The following is a 7992-nucleotide window of genomic DNA, read 5'->3' as shown; positions in this document are numbered from 1 at the left end:
TTGATCTCCTTGCTTGGTTAAATGGCATTCAACAACTTCTTGATCCTGGTTCATTCATGTGGAGTTCTTGGTTGTGTTTCTATTCACCATGCTCATGATCATTGATTCTAGTGTTTGGTCTATGTAGGTTGTAGTTCAGGGCACACCTTGATCCTTTCTAAGTCCTTTGTTTCATGATTGTCATTGGAGGGTCACTCATGATTAAATCAGTCAATGTCATAATACCCATTTCACTTTATTACAATACATGTCCAAGATCCATTTATTCATATAAAATAACTTCTAATTCATTTCAAGAGCCATTCAGTTCAAATACCAGTCCAAGTTCATTTCAGATGGGAAAGTGTCATTCATTACATGATCATAAAAGGGTCATTACATGGAAAAAATACAAAGAAAGATGTGTTGACCAACAATTGACTTTTTGGTCAACGATTGACTTTTTGGTCAACAATTGACTTTTTGGTCAACTTTGACCAAAGTCAACCCAATTCCCCAAATTCCTAAAACCCTATCCCAATTCTGATTCCATTCTCAATCTTTAATCTTTGACTATTGTTTTTTGGTTTGCCATGTGTTGTGAGTGGTCATAAAACTCAATTTTGGCCATCATGTTGCTTTGTTCAACTAATCACCCTCCATATGCACATGACCTGCATGAAATCCAAGGAAATGAATCAAAGTCAATAACACAATACTGATGTGGTAAAAGACAACAGATACATAAAACCACCCTAGTGCCACATCAACAAGCAAGTACTCTCATGCTATGTATCCTAATCAGCAGGTAGCTTTTGTTGCCTCCATCTGTTCAAGGTCAAAGCACCCCTCCTCTGCAACCGCAGCCAGGATACACTCCTAATCAACAAACTGGACAAACCAACCAACGTCCTATTTTGCAACCGGTTCAACAAATATTACCTCAGCAACCATTTGCACAACACCAGACCTCAATGCCATCTCATCTTCGACCTCAAGGTCCTCCAGTACATTCATTTTCCAAGCATGCTTATCCCCAGTCCAAGGGTAATATCGCACTATCTCAAAATGTCGTTGGAAGGCCTTCAATTCCCAATCATGCAAGACACGTACCGCCATTTGCACACTCTGCCAATACAATTCCTGCTAGACCAGGGAATCAGAATATGTTGGTTGGGACCAATAATCAAGTGCAGTCAAGGGCACCGGAACCAATTGAAAGACAAGGTAATGTCACTGAGCAACAAACTGACTCTGCCTCGGGGAAACTTGGAAAAAATGAGTTGAAATCTGAAAAAGAAACAAGGTTGAAATCCACTGAGGTTGGGAGTAAGCAAAATAGTGAAGATCCACACTTTGTGAAGACTTTAGGCCCAAATGCTAATGCATTTGAAAATGGTGATACGTTGAATAAGAATGTTGGAAAGGGTGAGGCTTCTGAAATCACCAAGGTTCAACATGATAGTAATGAGCATTCTGTTGTACATGGCAATGAGATTCAAGGTGGCCCTCCACTGAAGACAGAGACAATACCCTCTGAAACGGAAACTGATAAACTACACAGTGATGATACTCGTACTCCAAGGCCTCCTTCTGGCGCTGACGATCCTGCACCAGCTATCTCTCAGACCAATGGTGGTCCCGGACCTGGCATTGATGAATATGGAGGAATGCATTCCGGGGCTTAGCTCAGCCAGCTCATCCAGCTTTCCAGCTGAGGTCTTCTACAGTTTTGACATCACAATTGCCACGCTTCCAATAGCAGCTGAAGCATCAAAATACCGTAGCCGAAATGACAGTTGAAGTGAACTGTTATGCACACGAGCTGCGGCATGAAAAAGCAAACCTGCAACAACTTGAAACATCAACACTGTCAGAGTAAGTCAGCAGCAGGGCAACACATTTGCAGTTTACCTCACAATGGATAACCCAAGTTCTGCATCAATCTCCTGTTAAAGAAAACCAAAACACGCAAATTAATACTGCCACATCATACATGACAAGCCAGCAATACCATGATATCAATGATTGGCAATGTGCAACAACGCAAGGGAAATGCAAACAATCATGTTGAGTAATACTCAATGCCAAAAAATCCTACAATACAGCAGCCAATGCAACAAGCCTTGTTGCAGACCAAAAGCAGGTTATGGACCAAACCATATGCTGCAATAGACAAAGCTCCATGTAAAAAACAACAGCAATACAGTCCATTGGCATGTAAGTCCAGTCAGGATTTTTTCACAAACCTGCAACAAACCTGCTATGCCAATGACGCTCCAAAAGTTTCGGAATTATCAAAAAGGGTTCGCTTGAATTCAGATACAACACCAAACGTTGAATTGACCAAAATTCCTAGAAATATTAAAGTAAATCAGAAGTGCAAAGAGCAATGGAGAAAGCTACTTCATAGTCAACAGGAAAATAAACGTAAGTTGGAAGAAGATATTGAGAAAGAAATGGCTGATTTTGAAAAATGCTTGATATAGAGTGACAAGAGTTGTTACCTGTTACAGACCTGCACTTGGCCTCATACCATCTCATCATAGTTACTAAATTAAATCTTCCTAACTTCCAACAATCACATTTGCTAACTATCCTGCAATAAGCAAGGCCACGGGTATCATGAACGGTGTCGTCAATGACGTCTTTGAGAAGCTAGTTGTAGAATCTTCAAGACTTGCGAAGCATTGTGAAGATATCATTGTTTGGAAATTCTTGTTGACAACATATCCTCTGTTTCGCAGCCATCATAAGGCATAAGAGATGCTTAAGTTGCTGAAGCCAATCGTTGATGCTTTTGCCAATTCTGAGCCAATGCCGGATGAAGTGCCTATTAAGAAATTCAAAGAAGCTTGGTCATGCTGTTGAACTAAAAGAGCACGTTGATCAGTTCAGCAGGGACACACCTGCTGTCAGCTTACAAGACCGTGGGGTTTCCACGGCGTACAGGCACCTGCATCTATCACCGCCACCAAGTGCAGCATCTGAAATCTGGCCCAAAGGATACTGATATGTGTATGGATATGCTACAAGAAGAAGAGCTGCTTTATGCTTTGTTATGGCTGTATCATTTTGGTCTTGATCCAAATTTTAAGCAGGCCTCGATCATGACTCTTCAAGCACAATCAATCTCCCTTTTGGAGGAAACTGATAAGAAAATAAGAGACCGAGCTTGTGGTGAAAAATTGAAGCATTTGAAAGAAGCTCGTAGCAGGTATGGGGAAGAGGTTATTGACTGTGTTAGGCATTGCGCTTGGTATCGTATCTCTTTGCTATCTCGATGGAAGCAGCGAGGAATGTATGCAATGTGCATGTGGGTTGTCCAGTTGCTACTGGTTCTTAGCAGTATGGGTTCCGTGTTTATCTACACCCCTGAATATTATCTGGAAGCTTTGGTTGACTGCCTTCATGTGTTGCGGAAAATTGATCCTCCACTTGTTCCATCCACCATTTTGATCAAGCATGGACTTGTTTCTTTTGTCACTGATGTAGCATTACTCATTGCAATGATCCAAGGACATCAAGTGCGGATCTTAGGGATCTTCTTCTCCAGTCTATACCCGCCCTGGTGCAGTACAGGAAGTATTTTGCAGTTTTTGACAGCATCCTGCAACAGACCGACACAGCATAGCCTGCAAAGACTACATGTGTACATGGTTAAATTTCAAGAAGATTCGATAACTTGTTGATCACTAAGCATTCACTGATTCTAAATGCGACCGTTGCATAATGGATTCGGTGCGAAACTTAACTAGATTCAGCATCAATAACCTGAAGTTTACCGCAGAGAAATACTTGCCTCGAGCATGAACCGAGATAATACGCGAACAGAATGAACACAATATATGCATTGCAGCTGCAGCGGAACGGCTTCATGACAGTTGACTTGCATCATTCCTTCCGCAAATAAATTCTACAACAAGAAAATCATGTTGCTGGAACGATACTGTGCCGAGTGTCTGCTACAGAGCAGAGAATATTCCTGCAGGAAAATTCAAACGGCAAGCTTCAATCAATCATGCCCACATAACCCTGTAGTCAAAGTTGCACCGTCTAAACCCCGGATACGAACCACAGACGAAGTCAATGCCGAGTGGTAGGTGTGTGCTCCAAAAATTGGTGAATGATAACCTCTCGAGGAAAAGGGATTATGATGTGGATTGAAACGACAGTCAATACGGGTTTCAATTGTCACCTTAATCTTCGCCAACGAGATCACCGTTCAAGAGTCAACAACATTGGCTTCATTGGGAGGGTCGTTCATGTGTGGTGAGTTGCGAATGACCGATCGTAAATGGCACCGTCCAATTCGCCATGGACAGGAACTTGCTACATAAAGCGAGATCACCGTGAAGCCACACTGAGCCAGATTCACGTAACCATATCAATACATCCTGCTGCAAAAAACCTGTGTCATACCCCAAAATTTGTCCATCAATATTTCAAGACATTTTTCAAGGCATTCCGAATCATTTTTATGACACTGATCTCAAATGGACAAAAGCCCAGCTCGCGAACGGCCCGATCCAGAAAATGGCCCAAAACTGGCCTGTTCGCTACCAGCTCGCCTAGCGAACGTTCGCTACCAGCTCGCCTAGCGAAGCAAACGTTCGCTACCAGCTCGCCTAGCGAGGCTGACAGACAACAAAAAATTTCGGGCTTCGTTCTGAGCCCATTAGGTCATGAAAAATGGCATTATAAATACCAGCACTTCAGTAACGAAAGGGAGGACGAAAAACAGAGGAAGACGGACGGAAACCCTGGCACGGAAACCCTAGAGGCTACTTTAGAGAGTTCCGAGTGAAGAAACCCTGAAGGCCGCTTCCCCGCCCCGAAGCTACCGCCGCCCAACTCAATCCGGCTCGCCAATTCAAGGTTGCAATTCGATTGCAAACAGGTTTGCATTACTATTATCGTGTTATTTTCTTAATTTGCATGTGATACCGCTTTATGTTCTTAACTTGTATGTGATAATATAATTGAATTCATAAACATATTTGAGGTTTTGCATGTGAATTTAAGTGTGCCTGGATATTATGAATGTTGAACCATATAATTATGTGTTGGATGCCATAAGCCATGCCGCAGGTTGAAGTCATACTGTTCTGAAATTCAAATCCCGCAGCCGCTCGCTAGCACATCGCTAAGCGAGCACGCAGCGAGTGTTCGCTAGACCTTCGCTAGGCGAAGCAGAGGCGAACCAGGGCAGCCACCAATGTTTTGTTTGTCATGTCTTATGCGTATCTGGTCGATTCTATGTTAATTATACACTGTTTTCTTGCTGCTGTTTTTCTTTTACGGTGTAATCCGCGATTGCACCCGGATTTGGTATGCTAACCCGTTTGTTGAATTTTGCAAAGGTTCATATGTCCCAGAAGAAAAGACCGCCGTTAGGTTTTCCACTTTATTTGTGGGATACCCTTGTGGAGGCTCACCCTAAATTGCTTAATTAATTTTAATAATTAATTTTAATAATTAATTTTAATGTATTAATTTTAATGTATTATTTTTAATGTATTATTTTTAATGTATTGATTTTAATGTGGAGATTCATCATAATCACCTAATTAACTTTAAAATGCGGCCTTTAAATATGTGATCTTGGACCTCTCTTTTGCCTTATGATATTACGGTATAACGGTCATGTCCCGCGAATGTGGGGATACACTTAGCAATGGCCCTTCGATTAAATCATCATAAAATAAATCATAGTCCCTCGGATGTTGCCTTCGAAAATACGATTTTGTCCCTCGATGACCCTTCGGTGTAGCCTACGGTTAAATGATGATAGTCCCTTCGAATGCTAAGGTATCCTTACAAATGTTGCCTTCAATGACCTATCAATGACCCTACGATGACCCTTAAACATCCAAAGGGTAAGATTACTTACTTCTCAATAGTAAGGACAGTTTTACCCTCATAAGGATAGGAAATGCCCATAACGACCTCAGGAAGGTATAACTCTCAATTACTGGATCATAACCTAAAACATTTTCCACCCCTCACACTTTACACTTTACAAATCCTAGAAAATCACCACTTGGTATACATTCATACTAGAATCATTACCGAGTTATATTTTTCTAAACCACTTTCAAAATAAAATAAGATAAATACTTTGTATACATTCATACGAGAATCATTACAAAGTTAAACTCTCTTTCAAACATTTTTTAAGCAATTCACCGACACTTTTCAGACAAAAATATAAGTGATCCAGTAATTAAGAGCCCATGGATAACCATGGATACAAAGGGTGCTAACACCTTCCCTTTGTATAATGTACCTCCCGAACCCAAAATCTATTGAGGTCTTTCCTGTTCTTTTCCACCTTTCCTTATTGGATAAAAGAAAAGTCGGTGGCGACTCTTGCTATCCGCGACATTGCGATAAAAAGCAAAACACCCCAAGTCAGTTCACCGTATGACAGAACTGGCGACTCTGCTGGGGACTTACAAAGAGAGGTTACCTTAAAAACAAGATCACTTATTTAAAATTGTCTGATTTACTTTTAAGGGATTGCTTGGGTATTCTTGAGTGAAAGATCCTACACCCGGATCTAGTGTACCCTAGGTAAGTAGCAATAGATCATCGCGACTATCCGGCGTATACTGGAATGGTCAAAATGATAGCTACGGTTAATGTGACACTTTGGATGTCCTGATGTTCCTCATGTTTACTTGAGGAAAAATTTGGCTTCCGCGTGGTGTCATCAAAGCATTAACCAGACCTTTAGAACCCTAATTGACTTATCCTAGCCATTAGAAAGTAGTGAGATAACTGGCTCCGGTTCCGACTGAGGTTGGTTGATACTCGATACTACACTCTTTGAGATTGGACTTTAGGGAAGCTTCGGTCAACCACTTGGTGTTGCACTGAAGTGGACTTAAAGAAAGGTCGATGATTTGAGATCCTTCTAGAACCCGGTTACTATTCTAGGACAGGTTGAACCAACCAAACTTCAGTGGGGAGGGTACTTACCTATGGAACTCATGCAAGCCTTAAAACCTAGGAATGATGGTTGTATGACTTGCTTGTGCTTGTTGTTTACTTAACATTATAACATCATGACACCATGACATCATAACATCATGCATTGTACTAACCACTTCGAGGACTTAGGGATTTAACTTTGCTCTGTTTTGTAAAAAAAAAAAAAAAAAAAAAAAAAAAAAGTTTCCTTTTTTTTAGTTTACGTAAAGTTAAATTCCAAAAGTCCTTGAAAACATTTCATACATTGCATAGCATTGCATAACCGGTGTTCTAAAGGGATCAGTATTCTCACGGTTTTCCTCCAAACAGAAAAATGGACCTCGAACAAATTGTCAAAGACCTCCAGGCTCAGAATGCTCAACTCCAGAAGATAATCTTGAACTTATCCAAGGGGCAGAAGGAACTGAAGGCTCTCTTGCTCGAGAAGAAAGAAGACAAGAAATCTGTGAGGCACACTAACCCGGGAAGAAGGCAGTTTACGAAGATCAATATGACTTTAGCACAGGCACTGCAGGGTATGCTAAAAGCAAATTTAATTACCCTCAGAGATCCTCCTGCAAAACCCAACACTACTTCTCCTCGTTATAATCCCAATGCCAGATGTGCATATCACTCCGATAGCCCCGGGCATGATACAAACAATTGTTGGTCGTTGAAGAACAAATTCAGGATATGATCGACGCCGGAGAATTTGAATTTGATCCGCCTGAGACTCCTAATGTCATCACTGCCCCTCTGCCTAATCAAGATGAGACTGTCAATGCTGTGGAAGATACTGATAACGATTGTGACTTGGATAGCTGGATTTCCCCAACAATTGGTGACAAACTCGATAGTTGGAAGGCTGAAGACACTATCCCGATTTCCTTTAGTCAGGAGTAATTGTTATTGTTGTTTTAGCATTTTAAGGCATTGTGTCTATGCCCGGGGCACAATAGCTAATTTTTCCAGGGTTTTGTCATTTTCATAAGCATATTCATATTCAATAAATCAATGGACTTTTTGCATTCAAATATT

At 41.1% G+C, this 7992-nt stretch overlaps 1 long non-coding RNA gene across 9 annotated transcripts; it reads right to left on the bottom strand.

The window, feature by feature from the left end:
* Positions 1-302: 302 nt before the first annotated feature.
* Positions 303-4400, bottom strand: LOC127096605 (uncharacterized). 9 transcript variants are annotated; one of them, XR_007792741.1, is made up of 3 exons: positions 2487-4400; positions 734-2334; positions 303-653 (listed from the first exon to the last, which is right to left on the bottom strand). It is a non-coding gene; the product is annotated as an uncharacterized LOC127096605 (long non-coding RNA). The 9 variants fall into 9 exon arrangements; XR_007792746.1 differs by having other exon boundaries at positions 303-1825; positions 1894-2334; XR_007792740.1 differs by having other exon boundaries at positions 303-2145; positions 2229-2334.
* Positions 4401-7992: the final 3592 nt, after the last annotated feature.

Source organism: Lathyrus oleraceus, chromosome 6 (genome assembly GCF_024323335.1).
Source record: "Lathyrus oleraceus cultivar Zhongwan6 chromosome 6, CAAS_Psat_ZW6_1.0, whole genome shotgun sequence".
In the NCBI taxonomy this organism is placed as follows: Eukaryota; Viridiplantae; Streptophyta; class Magnoliopsida; order Fabales; family Fabaceae; genus Lathyrus; species Lathyrus oleraceus.
The sequence above is the reverse complement of the archived record's forward strand: the minus strand, read 5'-3'. Positions and strand labels throughout refer to the sequence as shown.